General features: G+C 39.6%; 1 long non-coding RNA gene across 1 annotated transcript in view; it reads right to left on the minus strand.

Annotated features, from left to right (window-relative positions):
• The window catches only part of LOC143639236 (uncharacterized), a 109693-nt gene that overhangs the window by 25788 nt on the left and 58131 nt on the right, over positions 1-25774 (minus strand). The window contains exon 2 of the long non-coding RNA XR_013154671.1: positions 6478-6646. This is a non-coding gene — a long non-coding RNA (uncharacterized LOC143639236). The remainder of the gene's footprint in view (positions 1-6477; positions 6647-25774) is intronic.

Genomic DNA, 25774 nt, shown 5'->3' on the forward strand with positions numbered 1-25774 from the left:
GGGAATGGACTACCCAGTAACAATACATACTAATTAAATTCATCTTGGTGAGATTTAGTTCCCATGTGACTTAATTCATATTGTCTTGTTATTGATTTGTGGTCAGAGTTAAGCAAAGCTCTCTTTACAGCTAGCACATTTTGAAGTGCCACCCACAAATAGAAAATCATGCAAATGTGATGTCTTCTAAAGTGCTTCGGTTCCACAGTGGAATTCTCTATGGCCATTAAAGATGACAAGAATGTGGACTTTGTTGATCTATGGAAATGTGTATACACAATAATGTTAAGTGAAACAATGTGTACACTTTGATTACAGCCTGCAGGAACCCAGTCTGTACATCAGCCAAGATCATAAGTGAACACGGAGTGACACAAATAGAATTGAATGCACATTAGGTTCTGAGGCTTTACTTTTTTTCCTCAAAGAGTTGTTTAAGCTCACAATAAAAATAAATGAAAGGGGGACTAAACATTGCAGCGGTTCCAAATCTGTGGAGTAGTGAAGCACGTACTGAAATCTGAGTCCATCAACTCCAGAAAGGGAGCAAACAGTGGAAGGATGACATGGTGACACAGCAAACAAAAGGACCTGCCTGGAAACACAATACTGAGCCAGTGATCAGCCAAAGCAGAATTTTAATGATACTGTAGATTAGCTGGGTGCTTTCAAGCACTGTGCATTCTATTTGAACAGTCCTCCCTTCCCTCGAATCAAGGGTGACTATTTGCTTTTCATATGCCTGTACTTCAGATCACGTGTGCAGAGATCAGTTTTTCAAATGGACCTGAGAAGGGCTTGGAATTGTTAGAGAAGTGTTAAGACCAAATCCCAAGTCCTTGTCTTTGTCTCTGCAGAGGGGAATGGAGGGCTTCCCAGACCTAGGACACTAGAGAGACTTGGAGGACTGGAAACTGCAGAAATAATGCAAATGCTGCCTACCTAGAATGCCTCACAAGCAGACAGGCAATGTCACCCAAGCCATGGCCCCACTACTCATGCTGTAGGCATATCCTCTCACCAAATAGCATGGGCAGAAAGATGGCTGGAAATTTGTGGGAGGCAGGCAGAACTTGCTTATCCACTTGGCTATTGCATCCTACCTATTGGCCTTTTCTTGTTCTCTGATTTTATCAAAAGAGGAAAGGACAAGCCAGGCACAGTGGTGTAGCCAGGCATGGTGGTGCACACCTGTAATCCTAGTGGCTTGGGAGGCTGAGGCAGGAAGATCATGAGTTCAAAGCCAGCCTCAGCAACAGTGAGGTCCTAAGCAACTCAGTGAGACCCTGTCTCTAAATAAAATACAAAATAGGTCTGGGGATGTGGCTCAGTGGTCAAGTGCCCCTGAGTTCAAGGCCCAGTACTCTCCCCCCTCCAAAAAGGAAATGAAAGAAAGAGCTGACAGAAAATGTAGCTCCCATGCCTGCATTGCAGCTGGCCTTCCCCTACTTTCTCAGGAGTGACAAGCAGCTGAGGAAACCCTACACTATTTGTTCAAGTAGGGGTAGTAATAAGTAAGGTCTGTGTGGTCTCTCTGGGACAGAACTTGACAGATTCTTCCAGGATTTTATCTGAAGGTTGGGTTTTGCAGGTTAAATGGAGAGTGTAGGGTGGTGTGGGAGAATTCATGTCAAATCCGCAGGCCCTTTCCTTTCTTCATAGCTTAGATCATCTGTGCCATTATTTTCTTTCCATGCTTCCTAATACTCCATGGTTACTGTGCTCTGCTTTAGTGAGAATCAGTAAAGTAAAAGGCCAATAATAAACAAAGAGTCTCTAGGAATCAGTGCATAGTAGGTGTCAAGTATGCACCTTGTAGGCAACTATAAAATCACTGGAGTCGCGAGTATTATTTGTAGCCTTTGGAGACTTAGGATCAACCAGAGGCACCATTCTGAGAGATACAGCCTCAGTGATGATACCAGAAATGAAGGGGGAGGGGACAGAATTGGGATTTCTGGCTTCCTTAGGGGGAAAAGAGACCAACATGGTCTCCCTGCCAAGGCCATGAATTTTGGTGGTGTACAACATTCACAGAAAGAAAACTCCTCTCCATTGATGGATCAGGACAATGTAAACCCTATCCAGGGAGGTCCTCGATATGGTGCCCATGGCTGAGATCCTGGCCTGCAGTCTGGGTATATGTGAATGTGAGGGAGGAAGCAGGAGCCTTAGCCAAGGTCTTTATTTTATAGACTGTGAGTTCAGGGAGTGGTTGAACTGCACTAATCCAAAGACAGAAGCAGAAACCAAAACAGAAACCACAGTCCCTCGTAATGAATGTTGATCCATTGCTCATTGAAGCCTCTGAACTAGGTGACAAAATGATGGACCCAGTCCAAGGGGACAATGGCAGGAGAAATTGCCTGGAATAATTATCTGGCTGGCATCACTGAGCCAGCCTGTTGGAGAAGCTGATCCTGAGATTTACTCTGGCACAGCTGTTGACTTCAAAGTGAGAAATCCTTTGTTCTCTTTTGCTGACATGTGGGCAAACCCAGGGACTCCAGGCAGACCTTTGCAAATGCTATCTGGATAGAGACTTCCAATAGAAGACATCACCATGTGAGGTTTCACATAGGCAGGGAAGTATAAGGGCTATTCTTTATTAAGCACTTATTATGTACTGACAGAAAAAAGAGGACACACTCAACACGTTAAAAAGAAGAGAGTTTGTACAAGGTTAAGGAGACTGACAAAGGATGATGAACCTAGCATCAGTGGGAAGCTCTTACAATCTCTAGGCTGAGGGAACAAAAGATCTGGGGCTTAGGTAACCTGTGCCTAAACAAAACTGTAGGTGGTGGAGGAGAGAGGGATATAGCTTACCTGCAGACATGAAGCAAGGAGAAGGCTGAGTAAATAAATACCCTGATCCCACTCTCCACCTGATCCCAGGTCTCCTGATAGTACCTCCCATTGGCCAGGCCAACCAGAAGCTAGAGTGGAAGGGAGCCCATTGATATAGTCTATTAAGAAATCAAAGCAAGGAAGTCACCTGTAGAGAGAGAATGGATCTGCAGGGCCCTGCAGAGAATATCCAGCATACGTTCTTTTTGCAGGAAAACCAAATGAGGCAAAATAACTAGCCCAGCAAGAAAGTACTGGAGCTAAGAGTGGAACCTGGAGCTATCAGACTCCGCAGTCTATCATCCATGACCCTATCAGAGTCTTCATTTCTGGCCTCGTGTCAATAGTCCATTTTCTATCACTATAACTGAATACCAGACTGCAGAATTTATAAAGAATAGAGATTTGTTTGGCCAATGGTTTTGGAGGCTGCGACATCTAACAGTATGAGTCTGGCATCTGATGACCATCTTCTTGCAAGCATCACAACATGCTGGAGGATATCAAGTGGTAAGACAAAGCAAGATTGCTGTGCAGGTCTCTCTTAGAAAGTCACAATGCCATCATGGGGTCCTCAGCCTCAGGACCTCATCTAATGCTAATTACCTTTCAAAGGCCCCACCTCCAAATTCATTAACATATGCATTAGGGAGTTAAATTTCCAACAGGAGAACTTTGGGAGGACACATTTCAACCACAGCAGCCTACCTACCATCTCTTCTCCCTCTAGTTCCCTCTACTCATTCTGCTGCGACCAGTAACTCTGCCTCTTTCAGACTGTAGGCATGTACACATTCTGTTTCTACCTAAAATGCTACTCTTCCAAAAAGTCTTCTCTAGCTTATGGGTTTCCTGCAGCTCCTCCCTCCTCTGAAGCTCTGGAGGGCATTGTCTGAACTCCTTTTGTGACATTTTCCCCATTCTGTCACATTTGATGATTTTCTTCCCCTAGCTCTCCTAGTACCACTCTATTTTACTTGTATTTGTATCACCCCCAGGATCCAGCCCAGTGCTGGGCAGATAGTAATTAATACATGTTTGCGGCTATGTTGGATGAATTTGTCATGTCAGACAGGGGGAACGACAATTATTTCACAGGATGGAAACTAAAGTAGTTGAAAAACATACTGAAAAATTTAAAAGTAGGTGTATTAAAACACAATGTTATTTGAACTTTAAATATTTTATTTATACCCTAAATAGGATTTAGTATCATTTTACTTTCCTGGTTGAATGGAAGCAAGCACATCAATAATTTTTTTTCAAAAGCTACTTCTGGGGGAAAAATGAGCTGTTCAAAGTTGTATAAAAACATGCATATAGGCACACATTTTTCTTTGGCTTCTGGCTCCAATATGGCTTGGAGTGACACTGTAAGATCCTGTATCTTAAAACTTTAATATTTTGCCAAGTGCGGTGGCCCATGCCTGTAGTCCCAGCAGCTTGTTAGGTTGAGGTAGGAGGATCGTGAGTTCAAAGCCAGCCTAAGCAAAAGTGAGGTCCTAAGCAACTGAGTGAGATCTTGTCTCTAAATAAAATACAAAATAGGGTTGGAGATGTGGCTCAGTGGCTGAGTGCCCCTGAGTTCAACCCCCAGTACCAAAACACGTTTAATATTTTGTTCCTCGTAGGTGTTTCCCATTAATTTGGCTTTTAAAATGCAAGGTTTGAGTGTGCCCACCCCTTAAATTTTTCCCCAGAGGCAATTGCAACTATCTATAGTGTATGTTCTAATGACCTTACCTGAGCCCAGTCCTGAGGCTCAAAGTAGTCCTCCAGGGCTGGAGGAGAGGAAATCCAAAGGGCTATTAAAATGGCAGTTTCTAATGTAAGTGGCATTTCAACCTCTTAATCTTTAATTTCTGAAACAGTCATTAAAAGAGATCCTCTAAGTCCATCATTAGTCTAACCCACTGGATGGGGGAAGTTATAATGTCTCCCCAAAACAGAGACCAATAACGACAGTAAGATGATTTTATTCAAAATCTCTTGCCCCCTATCAGGTAAATTATTTCCATGTGAGGTAGCTTAAAGCAAAGTCTGTAGTAAACTAGGGGGATAATCTCTTTCCTTTGCTTATCTGATGGGCGCCTGCTGGGGCTGAGCACATGGTGCAGGAAACCACCTGCTATAGAGCCCCACACAAATAGCACAGAGAGAGGTTTTTAGTCCACACTCCAACCTCTGCCACCTGGAAACCCTCTAGGAACCAGGTGAATGGGGTGTTATTCTGGTTATTTTTAAATGTCCTTATGATGTTAATTGGATTCAAGAAACAGGTAAAAATGGAACTTAAAAGATCATGGTGTAAAAAACCCTATGATTACCTCACTAAAACATGGTAATTGCCACACACACACACACACACACACACACACACACACACACGGGGTGGGGGCAAGATTCTTCTTAAAATTGAAAACAACTTAAGTGCCCCAAATAGAGAAATTAAGTAGATTGTGGTTCATTCACTTAAAGGACTAGTATATGGTCATCATAAATGATGGCCATGAGGATTAGGTAGCACCATAGACTTAGTGATCCTTACAGATCAAGGGGGCTCACTGTCTCTATTGCAACATTGTCATCAATGTAGTAGTGTGCTTCTAAGAACAAGCTTTAAAGTTAGATCTGGGTTTCAACCACTCTTTTACCAGATGTACGATTTTGGTAAAGTTTTCACCTCTTTGAGCCTTGTTTTCTCATTTGTAACTCAATCTCCCTCACAAACTGGTCATAAGGATCTTTAAAAAAAAAACTTTTCTAATTTTTATACATGGCAGCAGAATGTATTTCGTTTCACTGTATACAAATGGAGCACAACTTTTCATTTATCTGGTTTTACATAATGTAGCATCACACCATATGTGCAGTCATACGTGTACCTAGGGTCATGATGTCCATCTCATTCCATCATCTTTCCTGTCCCCATGCCCCTTCCCCTCCCCCGTCCCCTTTGCCCAATTCAAAATTCCTCCATTTTCCCCATGTCCAGCCTTCATTATGCGTCAGCATCCACTTTCCACAGAGAGTATTTGGCTTTTGGTTTTGGGATTGGCTTACTTTGCTTAGCATGATATTCTCCAACTTCATCCATTTACCTGCAAATGCCATGATGTTATCCTCTTTTAATGCTGAGTAATATTCCATCGTGTATATAAACCACAGTTTCTTTATTCATTTATCTATTGAAGGGCATCTAGGTTGGTAAGGATCTTTTTTAAAATATATTTTTTAGTTGTAGGTGGGTATAATAACTTCATTTTATTTATATTTTATGTGGTGCTGAGACTTGAACCCAGTGCCTCACACATGCTAGCCAAGTACTCTACCACTGAGCTACAACCCCAGCCCATATTCCTAAGGATGTTAATAGTGGTGTGTGTGTGTGGGGGGGGGGTCTGGAGCTTTAACCAAGGCTTTACACATGCTAGGCAAATGCTCTACCACTTAACTACATCCCTGATCCCTAATCATATATAACTAAGAACAAAAAATAAAAAATAAAATAAAATAAGGATTAATAAGATAATATATGTGAAGTCCTTAGAACAAAGTCTGGCACAAAGTAAATAATCAATAATAACAATTTTCATTTCTTACAAGGTCCCCTGATACAGTATTTACCTCAGAGTACTGATGTGTCCACCATAAGAAATTCATGCCTTTGGGGTTAGTGTTTGTCCCATCTAGGTATTCTCTTTGGTTAACAGTAGCAGCAACAAGCTTCAAAATCAATAGCCAGTGGTACAACACTTGTCTAGCATGCACAAGGCTCTGGGTTTGATCCCCAGCACTGCAAAGAAAAAAGAGAAAAAGAAAATCAATGGTATTGGTGAGCAGTAAAATAATACTCTGGAAATATCAGGAGACAATAACCCCACCTCTTTCATTCCCTGTAAAATAGAAAAAGTAAAGGAAAGACTTCTACATAGGGCTAGTATAAGGCACAGGGAGGCACAAATTTAAGAAAATAAGTCACCTTTTAGTTAGGATGAGGGAGAGGGGGAGGATTCCAGGCTTTTCTCTACATCTCTACTAATATTGCTAGGAAAATAAAAGTAGGTTGTTTGAAGAGCCACATACCCAAAGCATGAGTTCCCCCCGAGAAAACTAGATGATGAATGTGGGGACCTTTGTACCTTCTCTAAGCTGAAGGACATTCAACAAGACCATTAGTTAAAATTCATAGTTAAGGATGTGGGCCCAGGAATCCGACTACCTGGGTTTCAACCTTTCTTCCAGTTACAAGCTGGAGGACATTGGATAAGACATTTAAGGTCAGTGCCTCCATTGCCTCACTTTTGAAATGAGAATGATATAATAGTACATAGGATTCTTGTGAGTATTAAATGAGTTAATAACATTTTGAGTGTCTAACACAGTGCCCATTCTTAATGAGTTTCCCCCTTAGTACTACGTGCACACACACAGTTTTCTCTCAATTGAGAAACAGAAATCATTTCACTTAGTTGCTTTTAAAAAGCAACAGTTGAAACCATAAATACTATTTACAAGTAATTAAATGCTTTCTTCATTTTTATATTAAAGACATATAGGGATAGGGGACAGACAGTAGAGGAAACACAAAACCAGTACAAAGAGATAGGCAGAGGGAAAATTTTCGGGCAAGCCAGGCAACAAGGAGGAAGTGGGAGTCCCATGATGGGCAGGTGCTGGGTGTGCAAGTTTCTATCATGTGATGTTCCCCTGGACTCTAGCCTTCAGAGGACATTCTCACCACCATTTAAAATACATTGACTTTCGGGGCTGGAGTTGTGGCTCAGTGGTAGAGCGCTCACCTAGCATGCATGAGGCACTGCGTTCAATCCTCAGTAACACATAAAATAAATAAATAAAGATATTGTGTCCACCTAAAACTAAAAAATAAATATTAAAAAATACATTGCTTTTGTGGCTCTTGGAAGCCGTTTTCTCTGCCTTTTGACTAGACCTCAACTTTTATTTCTGAAATAAATTTTTATTTCATGAAAGGATGAAGATTTTATACCTGCATACAGGTGAAAGGATAACTTTGGAAGGTGAAAAAATATCTGCAAATTGACTGCCTCCCTCTGGAAATCCTTTGGCTGTTTGGAAGCTGTCAGAATGACTCTGATCGGTTCCCCAACCCACTTTAGTAGTAGGGTTTGAAAAATCCAGGGATGCTCTACCACTGAACTACATCCCCAGCCCTTTTCCTATTTTTTTTTTTTTTTTTTTTTGAGGTAGGTTCTCACTAAGTTGATGAGGTTGTGATCCTCCTGCCTCAGCCTCCTGAGACACTGGAATTACAGGCAAGTGCCCCATTTTTGCTTGACTCCAAGCTATTTTTTGAGGCTGTCTCATTTGTGTTCAGAAGGTCATACATAAAACAGTATGACTCCTTGGTTTTTCTGCCCCTGGGAGCAAAAGTCTGGTCTATAGACCATAGATTCCCCCCACCTCTTCTTCTGAGTCTCAAACCAGAACATTTCAAAACAATACCCACCCCAGGAATATGAAGGAGGTAGATGTTTAATGCTTTCTGCCTTCTGCCTGTTTGATCTATGGAATCTATGATGAGAAGGGCTAGGGCAAGGTTGGAGGAGCTGAGACGGTATTGCTAGTCACCCTCTAGGCTTATTCTCCTAGACAAGAGGCAGGCAGCACTTTGGGTTGTTATGAAACTCATTTAAAGTCCGCAACACGAGGTCTGAAAATCTAGCATAGGCACTGACAAACTTTTTTTCTGGAAATAGCCAACTAGTAACTATTTAGAATTATAGGCCATTCAGGCTCTTAATCACCTCCAACATTATATTGTAAAAGTGGCCATAGACAATATATAAATGAAAGAGCATAACTATTTTCCAATACAAGTTTATATATGGTCTTGAAATTTTATTTTCCTTGTGTCACAAATATTATTATTTTGATTTTCAACTGTTTAAAATATATAAAAAAAACATTCTTAGTTTGCAAAATAGGTATACATAGAGAGATAGTGGGCCAGATTTGATCCATAGGACATGGTGTAATGAGTCTCCCTTTTGCTATTTTGGGATTGAAATTTTTGACTTTCAAAGGAGCTGAGGCACAGTGAAGAGTGATGTTCCTGAGACTGTACATCCCACTTGTATGTGAAAAAACTTTTCCTCCAGTGCCACTTCAATGTATAAGGAGGAATTCTCAATCCCTTACCAGATAACCTGAATTCCTCATTGCCTGACTATGTCAGATAACTTGAAGGGTTAACCAATTGCTCTGAAAGCAATCTCATCCTTGCCTTGCAAATCCAATTCCTGCCTATGTTTGCAAGTCAATGAATTTGGAGAATTAAGAGGTAAGTTCTGTCACCAGATAAATTAGAGATTCATACACTAAGAAACGACTTGATGTACAGAACCAATGGAATTTGAATAAATTTAAAGAGCTAACCAATGGGAAAATATTCTCAAAGCTGCAGCAAACTAATATTTAAAGATGCACATAACTTTTATCTGATATAGGAAAACAAAAACTTTCCCTTCAGAAATGGTTTGCACAAGAAGAAAGAGGCCATAAACACTTAGATAAAATTTCTAAAGAGAAAAGTCAAAGGCTATTATTCCAAGGTGGAAAAGTGTGTGTCCCAGATGGACAAGGAATTCTCCCAGGGTAGTACTCAATTTCTACAAGTGATTGGGAGTAGGGTGGTGTCAAGAATGTTAGAAATACTGGGGTGCTGTAAGGAAGCAAACGTGCTTGAACGTAGCTCATCAAGGCAATCTTTACTTCTGCAAAAAGTTGAGCTACCAAAGAAAACCTGGCAAGCAAGCACATCTGAATGAGCAGTCCACTTGCTTTTATCCCCTTCATAGTGCTGCCCCTTGCTCTGATAGGAGGAGCTTAGGGTTACAATCTATGCAACTGGCTAATTATAAAACTGGGGCAGGCAGAGGAAAGGACTATGGTTAAAATGGCTTCGATTGGATCTTACATCCTAATTAAGGCTAAGTACTATATTCTTAAAACGGACCACAGAACTTTCTATTTCTCAAAAGAGGAGGATAAAAATCTAAAAGGTACAGGTCATCCTTTTGGAAGCCCATTAAAAGTGCTTGCTCTAGGGCTGGGAGTGAAGCTCAGTGGTAGAGTGCTTGCCTAGCATGCAAGAAGCCCTGGGTTCAATCCTCAGCATCATACAAAAATAGAGTGCTTGCTTCAAGCCAGGAAGGGTACTGAGTGTGCTTTGTATATCCTGTCTTCTATTTTTTTCCCCAAAATTTTTTAGTTGTAGGTGGACACAATATCTTTATTCTATCTATTTATTTTTTTATGTAGTGCTGAGGATCAAACCCAGTACCTCAGGCATGTGAGGCAAGCACTCTACCACTGAACCACAATCCCAGCTCTATCCTATTTTCTTGGAAGCTACAGTTACTCTTCACTGCAAGGTAGAAATGAAAATCCTCCATTTTACAGATAGAGAAATTGGTGCAAGAGACACAGCCATTAACTCTGGTAGGAAGAGAGCCCTTAGCCACTTCAGCCACAATGGGGAGGACAAGGTCCATTCAAGGTGTAATTATAAAGGTGACTTGGAAGTAGAAGCCTTAGCTTTCTGGTATCTGCAGCTGGTTTTCCAGTATCTGCTCAGGGATCCAACTTGGGGGATGTTTGGACTGAAGGGCCACTTTTGTTCTTATGATCGTTACCCATACACAATTGTACTCCACCACTCCACCTTGTTCCCTCCCTTCCCACTGAGATGACCTAGAGAAACATAGATTCAACTCCCAGTGTATGACAACCTCTGACACCATGGATATTCAAAGTCTTCAGTTATCAATAAGTATGATGTTGGCTGTTTAGACCAACTGCGGAGACACAAGAGTCTCATGTCTCTGATTCTCTGGGGCAGTATCCTGTGGTGACTAAGAGCATAGGCCCTGGAAACCCACAATCTAGAGCCCAACTCTCCAGGTTTGAATCCCCCTTCTACCACTCTCTAGCTATGTACCCTTGAGCAGGTTCCTTAACCTCTGTGTTTTATGCCTTCATCCATAAAAGTGGGGTGCTAATAGTAGCTGCCTCATAGCATTGTGAGGTTTAAATATGTCATTATGCATAAAGCACATGATGTGGGTTTACAGGAGAGAATTGTTATTAACTTCAAGGTCATATTCTGAGTTAGACTGAATCAGGACAGTAGCCAAGACAGGTACAAACGGTGCTTGTGTAAGGGTGGGTATGTGAGGAATAGGGAGGTAGGGTGGGAACAAGGGGGAAAAGTTGAAAACAGGAGGAGGGAGAAGAAGAAGCTATGTGGAGAAGGTACAAATGCTATTGGGGGAAGAACAGGTGAGAGGCAGAGAATCCAACAGCAAACATTTGACAGTGTGAAAGAAGCAGGTGCTTCTAACCATATACCCAAGCAAATACAGAGGTGGTTGACTTTTTAACCAGGTGATAGCGACATCAATAAAGACTTCATTGAATGTAACTATATCCCAGGCATTGTACTGGTGTTTTAGATGTATGTGAGCTTAACATGAGTGCTACCACACCAAGCTAATGTCTTCATTTTCAAGGTAAGAAAACTAGCCATTCTAAGTGGCTTATCCAAAATTATATAACAAGAAGGAGCTGGAAGATTGGGTCTAGAAGCTAAGTTTACAACTGCCAGCAAGCCTTCTTTTCCTTCTCAGCCCCAGCCTCCCCCTTTCACATACAGAGTAGTTGCATTGAGATGAATTCCTTTCCTGATTTTCCTGATTTGCCCAAATGAAAGACAAATGCTAAGATGGAAGGAAATGTGCTCCCTTCACCCTGATGCAGGTGTGCTTGCCTATAGCAAAGAGAAATTGGGGAAAGGGAAAAAATGTGTACACACTAAAATGTCAAGTTGCAGCTTTAGGAAAGAGAAATTCTCTGGGGGCTTCCCTTTCACCTTTTGGAATGTTTATCCTTTTGTTTTCCCCATAACTCTCTCCCCTCTCTCCATTTCCCCCTCTTTAGCTCCCCACTCCCTGGGATTTCTCTTGGCCACAAAGTCCTGAGACTCTTTCCTAAGCCCCTTTGTGTTCAGAGAGTCCAGAAGGGCCCATTCTAACACTAGGCTTTGAGCAGGCACAGGCCAGGCCAGTAATTCACATGGCTTGGGCTTCCCTTGGCTCCAATCAGCTCTGGGGACACGAATCTGAAGTGATTCCTTAAATCCAAGAAAGACTTTTGCCCCAACAAGCTTTAAAAATGCATTTGAAGGATGTCCTTCAAGTTTCTTCCTTTGTTTGGTTGGAATGTCTTGTGTGAGCTATTCCAATTTAAACACCCATTGGAACAAAGTACTTCCTCACTTTTCTCTTTTTGCTGCGGGGCATCTCTTAAGCACAATTTAATCACATTGTTGGGAACTACAATTATTTTTGCATCTCCCGAGGCTCCTGAGAGACAATTGTAAATAATGGCTTACTCTCTTTACCAAACAAGAAGGCAATTGATTCACACAACTGCCTTCAGATCGAGCCTGGGAACTCCTGTTGCGTTCCACAGGGATGCAGTTAAGGAGCTGGCGCAGAGAATGGAAAACTCCCTCATGGAGGTTGGAATGGTCATTTTCCAGTCATGTTTCTTCAGGCAGAGTCCTAATTTGAATTTGCCTTAGAATCCATTCGGCTCTTGCTCTAAAATTCTTTTTCACTTATCAATAGGAGGATGTTTTCAGCTGCCTGGGGTCTCTGAGGGACAGTTTTCATATGTGAGATCCAATAAATTAAAAATGATCCGGGGAGGCCTGCTGGTTGGCAGTTTACAAAGTAGATTTAAAAAGAGTGATCTTGGGTGACTTTTCTAAACACATTAATGTTAAACTTGACATTTGTTTAGAAGGCTCTCAGACTCCATTAAAAGCCATCTTTTCTGCTCAGTTCTCTTTGGTTCTGGCCCTGGGAAAGGGGGATTAGTAGATTCTCCCCTCCGTTTATATACTCTAATTCTCTGTAACTGCATTTATAGTGCAGAGCTGTGATTGGTGGAGATTAACCACAAACAGGTGAGGTTTTGAGAATTTTCCTGCTTGTCTAAATTATGATCTAAGGCAGGGCAGACTGTTTGGATTTCATTCAAACACAACTTCAGCCTAAAGTATCATTGTGTACACTGAAGAGTGTAGGCAGAAAGAAAGGGTGGCTCTGCTTTTGCCAAAATGCTTGAAAAGGGCATTCTGGGGGGCAGCACAGAGCCCAGGACAGTCACCGGTTGGAGAATTCCCTTTCCAGAGGTGGCAATTCTTGGGCTGTCCTTTGATGTTTCCAACATCAGGACCCTCCTTTCTAGGGACACTGACTTCTATCCCCCCTACCCCAAAGTCCCCATTAGAGACTCAAGCCTAGAGGTGAGACTGTCATTTCTGCCTTCACCATATTTGTAAAAAGGTAATTCCAGTGGGGAGGATGCCACTTGAAGATGTCACTTTCTAAATTTTGAATGAGGCCTTAGGTTCATTCTCCTAAAGGAGGAGAGAGAACACAGAAGCACTAACTCGGAATATTAAAAGGAAAAGTGACTGTAAAGAGGGGAATTGGACCTAGGATTGGGAACTGAAGGCACAAGTGAGGAGGGGAACAGCAAGGCTCAACTGTACCTGCCTCAAGATTTGGCCTTAGGTCCTCACTGCCAGGCTGTGAGAAATAGAAAGTTCAGTTGTCCATTTTCAGAATATAGTATTTAGCCTTCAATGTGAAATTGGGATGTAAGATCCAATCATAGCCACTTTAAGCTTCCCAACCCCATATCCAATTAGAGCCAGTTTAACTATTGCCCTTCCCTTTATCCACCCCAATTTTAAAGTTAGCCAATCACATAGATTTTAACTTTGAGCTCCTTCTAGCAGATCAAGGGGCAGTGCTATGTTAGGGATAAAAACAGGAGACCTGCCTGTCCAGGTGTGCTTGCTTGCTAGGCTTTGTTCTCCAACACGCCCTTCTGCAGAAGGAAAGTTTGCCTTGCCAAGTAACTTTTGAGCACATGCCTGATTTCTTGCAGAACCCTGATATTTCTAACAAAGCTAATGGCCCTGTAAGTTCCCAGCCTTATGAACCTGGAGGGAACCCACACAGGCCGGCTGACTTAGGTTTTTGGGAGCCAGAACAGGGGACCATGTCTCCTTCCTCACCACTATCCCCATTTCCTTTCTTTCCTCCACGAGCTGAGAGTCAGATATCTTATTTTTCCTTTTATACAGGAGTTAACATATGTATATCAGTGGTTCCCTTCTTCAGAACGCCACCCTTCCCCTTTGCAATTTCAACATTGTCTTCCATTTTCTGTGTCATTTCCCCACATCCTTAGCAAGCACTGTCAAGGAAGCCCAAAGGAGCCTCCTCTTCCCACGAGTGAGGGTCTCCTTCATGGATAAGTGGCAGGTGGGCTAGAAAGGCAACTGTGGCCTTGAACTCAAGCATATCATCCAACTTGAGGAGGAGCAGTTCCAGCTCTTTTCCCCAGGCAGAGGGCCACCTCCTATCTACCTCTTCCAGCATTATGGCAGGCACTCCTAGACACAGGGCTCCCTGAGAACCCCAACACTACCTTGCCACAGAGAACAACTGCTGCAAACCCCTCTGGGGCTCCTGCTGAGAAGCAAGGCTCTGGGAACCTGAAGCTTTAAGTGGAGCACAGTTGATGTGCAGAAGAGCTTTCTACTAATGCCAGGTGAGTCCAAAATGGTTGGAGAACATGTGAATTGGGCAGGTATCAGCCCTTTCTGCATTCCCAGACCACCCTTCTTCCCAAAGCAACCAAAGCCTCACTTCTGTGGTCAGAAAGGAAAACAAAGAGATCTGAGAAAACGTTCATATGGAAGAATTGGTACTATTGTGACATACTTTTAAAAATGGCAATGCTTAACACAAGAATGCACAGGTGATATTGTTGGCATCAATGGTGAGTCGGGGCAAGATGAAGTGAGGTTTTGCTGATGTCCGTCAAAGTACACCAGGTGAGCTTCTGTCTTTTTGAAAGACCAGACCTGGCTCTACCTTTTTTATATGTCCACTTTTTGGCTCCCATGGTCATACTTAAGCCACAGAGAAGGGCTGAAATTTCTCTCTGAGATGCCCTTCTTGAAACCTCTTCCCTTGGGAACACAAAATTATGGATCTCACTGCAAAACCACAACACTGGATGCTCATTCTCTGTCCCCAAAAAAACGTTCTGCCTAAACCCACAGTTGGATTGCTCATTGAAAGCTGTATTTTCTCTGGGAAGTGAAAGATGTTATGCCAGAGTTGCTCTCTCAGAGTTTCTGAGAACAACAAAGCATTGTTTGGCATCACCAGCATTCAGGCTTAGGTCAATTATACAAAGAATAAGCACCATTATAAGGTTGTCTCTCATATGACTTATCTTGCATCACTGTTTCCAAATCTCTTAATCATTCAGAAAGCTTTTATATCTACAGATTACCAAGTTAATTGACAAGGGGGAAAAAACTCCCAGAATTCAATAAAACCTCTATGGCCCTAAACTACATGCCACACCTTTCATGAGTTTTCCAGTTATGTAAAGGGTCATTGGTTTTGTGGCTTTGCTTTAATGGTAGTGGTAGTGAGAGATGATGAGGGAAGTGATTGCACTAGAAAGAGTGTGGGATTTAATATAAAATCTGCCTATGAATCCTGCCACCTACGTAGCAAGTGTACTTTAAGATGAAGGATATTATTGACTTGCCCAAGGGGAAAAAATTAAATCTAAAGGATACTTCCAAAACTTGCCCCTCATGCTCTGGAGAAGGAAAAAAAAAAGTTATGAGGGAAAATTGATGCAGCACTAAGTAAACTGGAGCTATTACCAAAGGATCCAATCAAATTGAGGTTTCTTTTGGAAAGCAATATATTTTAGGTTCCAGAAAAACTGAAGCAAATTGTCAACAAAGCCCATGGGGACTTTTCACATTTTACTTTAATTCTCACAATTCTCAAGTATGTGGTTCACATTTAATAGATAAGATAACTAAGGCTTAAAGGATACAGAGTACTTGGCCAAGGTCACAAGGTCACATACCTAGTAAATGGTAGAACTCAAACTTAAATGGATCTGGACTCTAAATGGAGGATTCCTTTCACTAAATCATGCTGGCAATAAATCTGCTATAGGAAAAGTACATGGTAGAATTCATTCTAAAAAGGAGAGTGGAAGAATGAGTTTTAAAAACTATAATGCCTAATTGCACACCAGACTTGCTTTTGAAAAAGACATAAATTGATACAAAGTTTAGACCAGGTTTAAGATCTATTATAGTTCATGCACATGCAGGCTAAAAGAAATTTTCCTAATCCTATAAGACAAAATAGATTTCACAGAAAAATAATAGAAGATTAAAACAAAAGACTATGGTCAAGGTAACAAAACCTAATAATCCAAACAAGTATGTCTAAAATCTCAAAGTAACAGCATACATCTAAAAATGAAGGTGACAGAAATGTTAGAAATGCGACTCAAATTTAATTAGAGATCTTAATATTTGAGATAAGACACTTGGGAGAGTACATTAGTTTGGGTGATGCTAGCTGTAGCAATAAAAATGAATTCCAATATTTCAGTAGCTTAATAGAGTAGAAATTTCTCACTGACTTAATAGTAGAATGTAGGTGTTCCTGATTTTGTGGGTAGCTTTCAATTCTCTAATAATTAAGAAACCAGGCTCATTCCATTCTGTTTCCGCATTCTCCTAGTATCCTGGAGTCCTCTGCTGCCAACCATCAGAAAGGGAAAGAAAAATTGGAGAGGCGCCACCACGGCTTAAAGGTACCAGCCTAGAAGTGACACAGACCATTTCAGCTCTCATTCCATCCGAGAGAACATGATCACACCTGCATGCAGAGGGGGCTGGGAAATGTAGTCCATGGTTTTTCAGCCACTTCCCACTATTCAATAGGGAGCAGAATTATTTCTGATGGGCCAGAGTGCTGCCCTGGTCACAGAGAGGCAAATGACAGACAATTAAACAGAGTCAATTGTCCCTGAGTTCATTGCTAGGCTGAAGTACAGGAGATGCATTATGTGTGGTGGCCTAAAATTGTGATAGTCAATAAAGGAGCAACCAAAGTTGTCAAAGGGGAAAAAAGGATTTGTTTATTCATTCATTCAAAGGGTGATTCAAAGTAATAGAGGAAAGAAAAAATAAATTCAGTGGCAAGGAGAGTAAAAACAAACTAGTAACAACTACCTCCATGTCACCCCCTAAAAACAAGCAAACAAACAAACAAACACCACCCCCACAAAAGGACTGGCTATGAGGTTTGAATCAGATAACTTGTTCAGGTTTTGGTTTTACAAAAGGAATGTATGCCTGAGGAGACTCCCTTTAAGTGGTGGCACCTGGTGAGGAAAGCAGGGGTTGGGATGGCTTTGTAAAGGCTCCTCACTGGGGTGCATGGCATTATCCCATGAGGAAAACTTCATGTTCAGGCAATGGAAGAAAGTTTATTTTTGGATAATATAGGAATGTCAAGAAAATGACTTGCTTAGCATGCACAGGGCTCCATCCCAAGCACTACACACACACACACACACACACACACACACACACACACACACAAATATAAATAAATATACATGTATAATGTGTATATGTATATGTGTGTGTGTGTGTGTACCAAAAATGGAATTAAAGAGTAAACAACAATGTAGAATTAAAAAAAAAAAAACTCTCTTAGGTTACTCTTACGTCAGGTAAAGGAAGAAATGCAGAACAAAATGAATATTTTAAAAATTAAAATATAGGGCTGGGGTTGTGGCTCAGTGGCAGAGTGCTTACCTTGCATATGTGACGCACTGGGTTTGATCCTCAGCACCACATAAAAATGAATAAACAAAATAAAAATATTGTGTCCATGTTCAACTAAAAATATTTTTAAAAAATTAAAATAAAAATATAGCATTTCATAATACATGGAATGGTGCTGTAATAAGTAAGAGAGAACAAGAGAATTTAAATATTTAAATCCCTTTAAAAGGAAAGAAAGCAACCCCACAAAATATAGAAATAGAAAAAAATTTAAAAGGAGCCAGGTGTGGTGGAGCATGCCTATAATACCAGCAACACTGGCGGCTGAGGCAGGAAGATTGGAAATTTGAGGCCAGCCTCAGCAACTTAGCAATACCATGCCCCCTGCAAAAGAAAGCAAAATGGAAAAGATAAAAAGAATCACTTGGTAAACAAACCAATAGTTATTTCTTTGAAAAATTAGCAGAACTAACAACCCCTGCCAAATGATTTACAAAAGAGGAAAAAAACACAACATAATAAATTAGAGACAAGAAAAGAGATTTAGCAACAAATAGGAGAGAAATCCAAAACACTAGGGGTTTGATGTCCCTCTTCTCTGTTTCTATAGCATTTTTCATATATCTCTATTAAAACATTTATTGTGCAATACTTTAATTATATGTTTATTCATCTGTTTCCTTGTATTAGCCAGGCTTCTGGCAGGAAACAGATGGCATACTCCAAAAGACTTTACTGAAGAGAATCTAATAAAGAGATCATTACAATAATATACTTAGGGCTGCAGGAACCAAGAAAGGATGCTGGAGCACCCTGATGCTAGCAATATCAATACTGCCCCTAGCCCAATGGGACATGGAACAGGAATGATACCAGGGGAACATGGCAAGAACTGCACCAGAGAGAGAGGGGATCCATACCAGGGCAATGGCAATAGGTGGAAGGATGATGCCACCATCAATTCAGAGCATGGAAGGCAGGGTGACAGGGGAATAAATATGCACACCTCTTTACTCCCTACCACTCATTTCCTGCCATTCCAAAGATGGAATCTTGCCTGAAGTCAGAAGTCAGGGGAGTTTTGGGAACTGAGTCCATAGAGGTCAGTCTCCCAGGGCACAGAACAAGGGACAGAATGGGCTAGGGTGGAGTTAAGAAGGACATAGAGACTACCCAGTAAACTCTACAATGAAAAAATAGAGCACATGAGAACAGAGACTGTGTCTTATTTATCTCCATGCAACCAGCACCAAGGGATAGTGACTAAATAACTGTTGAATGAATGAATGATTGAATGGAATGACTTATTGTCACTTAACCAATGAAAGTGATAACTGAGTAGGTATGAAAGAGGACCTACAAAAAAAAATATATATATATATATAAAATATATAAATATATATGTATGTATACGTGTGTGTGTGTATATGTGTGTAAAATACCAACTGTGACGCAGGAAAATAAGCATGAATGGACTACTCATAGAGGAAACCAAAGAAAATGAATATTCGAGTGCTATAAAATCAGTCACTGGGCTCTGATCCATTCACTGGGGAAATTTTCCAAAAAACAATCCTTCCATTAAACAATTATTTCAAAAATATAGAAAAGGGTATCCTACCAAACTTGTTTTATGAGGTTCATACAGTTTTTATTTAAATATGAAGAAAGAATACAAAGAAAATTATAGGTTAATTTTATGAATACCGACACCAACAACTCTAAAACACTATAACAAAATGAATACAGAAGATATAACCTAATTGCTGTGACCTGGCCTTCCTACATATAAAATAAGTAATAATCCTAGAAACATTGTGAACATAAGAGATCACATTAATGGAAAGAATGTAAAACTCATATCCATTTTATGCCTTCAATAAATATTTATTGATGATATAGTATATATCAGGGCCCTGAGGATACAATCATGAACAAGATGGGCAAACAGCCCAGTTCTCTTTGAAACTTCCATTTTTATGGCAGGAGAGTAGGTGGGTAGGGGGCATGGGGGCATAACATAAATAAGCCTTTAATGAAAATAATTTCACATGTTGATGAAAATAAGACAGGATGATATGATGAATTATAACCAGAGGTGAAGGAGTCACATTAGATAAGGCTACCAAGGAAGTCCTCTCTGAGGACATTTGAACTGAAGTTTGATATTTCAAAAGTTAGCAAGAGGACATTTCTTAAAATTCAAAACTTTATTGATTAAACAAAACAAAAAAACCATGAGAGGTTTTCTTTCTCAACAGGAGCATTATACAAGCCTAAAATCAAGAGCCAGAGGCACTGGAGATGCTCTATTAAAAACATAAATATGACAAGGATGTCTCTTTCGTCAGTCTTAATTAACTTTGTAATAAAATGAGATTGAAGAAAATAAATGAGTTATAAATATGTGAAAGGAAGAAGTAAAAATATCACTCTCCCAAATGACAGGATTATATAAGGAAGATGTCTAGGACATCAACACAAAATTCATTAAAAATAATAAATATGTTCAGCAAAGTAGCATAATATAAGATAAATGACAAAAGTCTGTTGCATTTCTAATAAGAGTGACACAAAGCTAGACAATATAATGAAAAAGGAGGTTTGCAGTAATGACAAAATATTAAGTACTTGGTTATTCACTTAATTTGAGAGAATAAAGATATATTAAAAGAAAATTATAAAATACCAATGGGAGAAGTAAAGGAAGACATGAATAAATGATGCTATTTACCAAGAAAAAATAATACAGGAGAGACCATGTATCATAAAAATAGCTAGGTTTGCATATAAATTTAATGCAGTGCAAATGAAAGCCACTGAGAAAAGTTGTAAAGAGTCTGACAAGTTATTAAGAAAATTCTTCTGAAAGTATACAATAATTATAAATTTATCCTTTAAGATTTTCAAACACATTAAAAGTGAAAAAATATCAAAACTCTTTGATGTTTGGTTTTTAAATGCTCAAGGACATATTTCTAAATATGGGTAAAGTTAACTGGGATCTATAGTTTGAGCTATAGAGTACAGTGAATTCCATGTGATTCAAAGACTTAAATATAAGCATAAATATCAAAAAGAATATCACTGCCTGGAATGGTGGTACACACCTGTAATCCTAGCACCTCTGGAGGCTGAGGCAGGAGGATCACAAGTTCAAAGCCAGCCTCAGCAACTGAGTGAGATCCTGTCTCAAAATAAAATTAGAAAGGGCTAGGGCAGGAAAGATGGTGGAATGAGATGGACATCATTACCCTAGGTACATGTATGACTACACATATGGTGCAATGCTACATCATGTACAACCAGAGAAATGAAAAGTTGTGCTACAATTGTGTACAAGAATCAAAATGCATTCTGCCATCATATATACCTAATTAAAATAAATAAATTAATTTTCAAAAAGGGCTGGGGATGTAGCTCAGTGGTAAATCGCCCCTGGTTTCAATCGCCAGTATGGGGTTGGGAGCACTAACATTTTTATCCCACCCTCGGAAGGGGGGAAATATTCTGTTATCATATAAATTGAGGTTATCATTTATCATGTTTTAATAAATATATTTACAATGACATAAAGGAAATATATTTTTAAAGCTACAAGATGGAAAAGCAAATGTGAAAATATGAGTAGTAAGATTAAATGTTGTATTTAGAATTCAGAAAGATATGAAATCAGCATCTGCCCACCATTAAAAAAGTAGTCAGGGTAGATGGTAGCATATATTTAAGAACTATAAACAATAAACTATAGAAAAATGAACAGCCATCTTTAGCAATTAAACAGTAGAAATTAGGGTTGGGGTTGTGGCTCAGCAGTAGAGTGCATGCCTAGCACGTGCGAGGCCCTGGGTTTGATCCTCAGCACCACATAAAAATAAATAAATAAAATACAGGTATTGTGTCCAACTACAACTAAAAATAAATATTTTTTTAAAAAGTAGAAATCAAAACAGATGTAAAGTGTCCTTACACACCTGGTATGGTCTGAAAGTTGATGCTTTCCAAAATTATATGTTGCAATTTAATACCTGATGTGATAGTATTTGGAGGTAGAGCCATTTAGGAAGTGATTATGTCATGGGGAATCTACCTTCATGAATGGGTTTAGTGCCTTTATGAAAGAGATTGAAGAGCTAGATTCAGTGGTGCACACCTGTAATCCAGCAACTCAGGAGAGTCACAAGTTCAAGGCCAGCCTCAGTAATTTAGTGAGACCCCCATTCTCAAAATAAAAAATAGAAAGGGCTGGGGATGTAGCTCAGTGGTAGAGCACACCTGGCTTCAGTCCCCGGTGCTAGGAAAAAGAGAAAAATTAAGAAAGAGGTTGAAGGGACCTGCCTTGCCTCTTTCTGCCATGTGAGAACACAGAAGGAGGTGCCATCATTGAAGCAGAGAGCAGGCCCTCACTAGATAGCAGAACTGCAAATATTGTCTTGACCTTGGACTCTTTAGCCTCCAAAACTATTTAAGCAATTAGTTTCTATTTTTTAATTACCCACACAAATGAAATTTGTTTTAGCAACCTGAAAGGGTTATGTGAATGCCTCATAAATTTAGGGAGAAGTTAAAATGGTAAAACCTGATGTTTGTGAAACCATGGTGAATTTCATACACTGATACATTGCTAGTGGAACTATAAGTTAATTTGTGTTTTCAGAAAAAGGTGTCTACCAGTATTAGACACACTTTTAATCCATTATTCTTGCTTTGGAGAACATTTGCTTTAGAAATAACTTGGGAGAGAAATAATAAATATGAACATAGCTCTGTTCTTTAGAGTTTGAAAAATCAGAAACAACCTAAAATATCCCCCCAAAATAGAGAAATAGCTGAGCAAAGTATGATGTAAAAACATGATGCATTTCATTTGTGCTATTCAAAATGATAAGTGGATGTGTTTATGCACATTGGGAAAGTTCACATAATTCACGTAATATTCTACATGTCATACATGTTAGAGCTAGATAAAAATTATTGTTTAAAATGACATATAAACAAAGTTAACACCATACATGAAACATATATGAAATATAAAATGAAAAAGTTTCACACAAAATAGTAAAGCACTCACTGATTACAAGCATAAAAATAAGTATTATGTATATGCACTGATGGACTGGGCATGTGGTGATAAAACATTTATATTCATTTATTTATTTATTTTTTGGTACTAGAGATTAAACCCAGGGTCACTCAACCACTGAGCCTCATCACCAGCACTTTTTATATTTTATTTAGAAACAGGGTCTCACTGAGTTGTTAGGACCTTGCTGAGTTGCTGAGGCTGGCTTTGAACTTGTGATCCACTTGCCTCAGCCTCTTGAGCCACTGGGATTACAGGCATGCACTAGTGCCCCCAGTTCATTCATATATATATTTGTAGATGGACACAATACCTTTATTTTATTTATTTTTATGTGGTGCTGAGGATTGAACCCAGTGCCTCACATGTGCTAGGCAAGCGCTTCACCACTGAGCCACAACCTCAGTGCTTCATTTCTTTTTTTAATACCAGCTTTTTTTGATACATATCATTTACTATCACAAAACTCACTAAAGCATATAATTCAAAAGGCTTTTATTACATATACATGTTTGTACACCCATCACCACCACTTTTAGAATATTTTCATCACCCCCCGCAAAGAGCCCCCATATCTATTAAGCAGTCACTCTCTTCAAAAAGGCCTTAGCAACCACTCATCTGTCTCTGGTTTTGCCTACTCTGGACATGTCATCCAATTTTAATAATATATTACATGGTCTTTTTTTACAGGATTTTTCATATAGTATAATGTTTCCAAGTTCATCTATGCTATAATATGTATTAGTACTTCATTCATTTTTATGACTGAAAAATATTCCATTGTAAGGATATGCCACATTTTATTTATCCAGTTGATGAACATTTGGGTTGTTTTCCTTTGCAATAATCATAAATAGTGTTTCTGTCTTTCACATGTGAGTTTTTGTGTCAATGCATGTTTTCACTTCTTTGAGTTACATACCTTGGAGTGGAATTGCTGGATTGTATGATAACTTGATTTAACCATATGAAGAACTATGAGACTATTTTCCAAAGTGGCTACACCATTTTACTCTCCCACGGAATTGTAACAGGTTTTCATTTTTTACACATTCTCAAAGACACTTATTCCATTTCACTACTATTTTTGTTGTTGCCATCTTAGTAGGTGTGGAGTGGTATATCATTTTGTTTTGACTTGGATTTCTCTTACACCTAATGACACTGATCATCTTTTCTGGTACATGTTGACCATTTACATATTTTCTTTGGAGATATGTGTATTCAGATCCTTTGCCTAGGTATTAATTGGTTTAGTTATCTTTTTATTATTGCATTGTGTAATTTATATCCTCCAAATGCTGGATCCTTATCAGAAATATGTCTTTCAAATATTTTCTCCAATCTTGTGGATTTGTCTTATCATTTTCTTAAGTGTGTTATTTGAAGAATGAAGTTTTGATGACGTTCATTTTATCTACATTAATCTTTTTCAATGTAGTTGTTTGTTTTAGTTAAATAAATATAGGATATGCAAAACATTTAGAAGGGAATGTCTACTGATGGAGACAGGGAATAGAAGACTAGAGACTGAAGCTTATATGTTATATTATAGGTTGTTTAGACCTTGTCAGAGGCACAAGTGAGAGTTTCTGTTCTCAAGACAGATATTTATTTTGCCCATTCATTCAACAATGTTCCCTGATTTTTACTACATTCTAAGCATTTTGCCAGGAATTTGGGCTGTAAAAATGAAGGAAGACAGTCCCTGCCCTCAAAAAGCTGACAGAGTAGGAGGGTAAGTAAGATATGTAAACTTATAGTTGCAACACTAGGTATCATGATGAGAACCATGAAAGGGGCTTAAGGAAGAGTTCAGATTATGGAGAACACATCTGGTTGGGAGTTTCATAAATGCTACTTGGGCTGAAAACATTCTAATCCTCGGGGGAAAAGAAACAACCACTAAATCAAGAAGCAAACCATAGCCTCTGAGTAAACAACAGTTAAAGGAATACTGAAATGAGGGGGATTGTGCCTAGACGCCCTGTCTAAATTAAAACAATGCAGCAAAATTTTCCCCTGAAATACATACTCTTCCTTTTGATCTATATGTCTGGATTGGTGAAGCTAGATGTTTTAGTCAAATTTCATCACTGTGACCATAAGACCTGACAAGAACAACATAGAGGAGGGAATGTTTATTTGGCTCATGGTTTCAGAGGTCTCAGTCCATTGATGACCAACTCTGTAGCTCTGGGCCCCAGGTAACATAGGACATTATGGCAGAAGAGCATGGCAGAGGAAAGCAGCTTAGGACATGGAAACCAGGAAGCAGAGAGAGCTCTGCTCACTCACCAGGGACAAAATATAAACCCCAAAGGTACGCCCCCAGTGACTTACTTCTTCCAGTCATCCCCTACCTACCTACAGGTGCCACCCAGGTAATCCATATTAGTAGATTAATGCACTGATTAGGTTAAGCTTCTCCTAACCCAATCATTTCATCTCTAAACTTTCTTGCATTGTTTCACACATGAGCTTTTGGGGGACACCTCATATCTAAACCATAATACTAGGTGTATATCATTCTGTGCCCTGCTGATGAAACAGACAATCCTTTAAAAATATATTTTTCTTTATTATAAAGTTAGATTTACCCCTGGAACTACCTGCATTTCCATGTAAAAGGGCTCTCCTTGAATGAGAGTTAATGAACCTCTGTAATTCAAGTACTCATTCAATAAACAATTAATGGACTCTACTGTATATCAGAAAGGTGTGAGAGGGAAGGGAGAGAGAAACAAGATTGAATAAGACAGGTGTGCTTTCTGCCTTCAGAGAGTTAACACTCTAGTGGAAGAAACAGAGACATAAATTACAATACTGTATAATAGTGGAAATACATTATGTGTGTACATGGGCATCTAGCCTGAACTTGGTCTTGATCTTGGATACTAGAGAGTGTAACATTCAAGCTGGGAGCTGAAAAAATGAATAGAAATTAGCCAGATAAAGGTAGGAGCTGGGAGGAAAAAAAAATCCAGGCAGAAAGAAAAGTCTAGACAAAAGAGAGCCCCTATTTGTCTTCTCATTCTGGTGCCTTTATGCCAGGGGCAACCAGAACAACTCAGCATCCCTACAAG

This window comes from Callospermophilus lateralis, chromosome X, assembly GCF_048772815.1.
Source record: "Callospermophilus lateralis isolate mCalLat2 chromosome X, mCalLat2.hap1, whole genome shotgun sequence".
NCBI classification, from domain to species: domain Eukaryota; kingdom Metazoa; phylum Chordata; class Mammalia; order Rodentia; family Sciuridae; genus Callospermophilus; species Callospermophilus lateralis.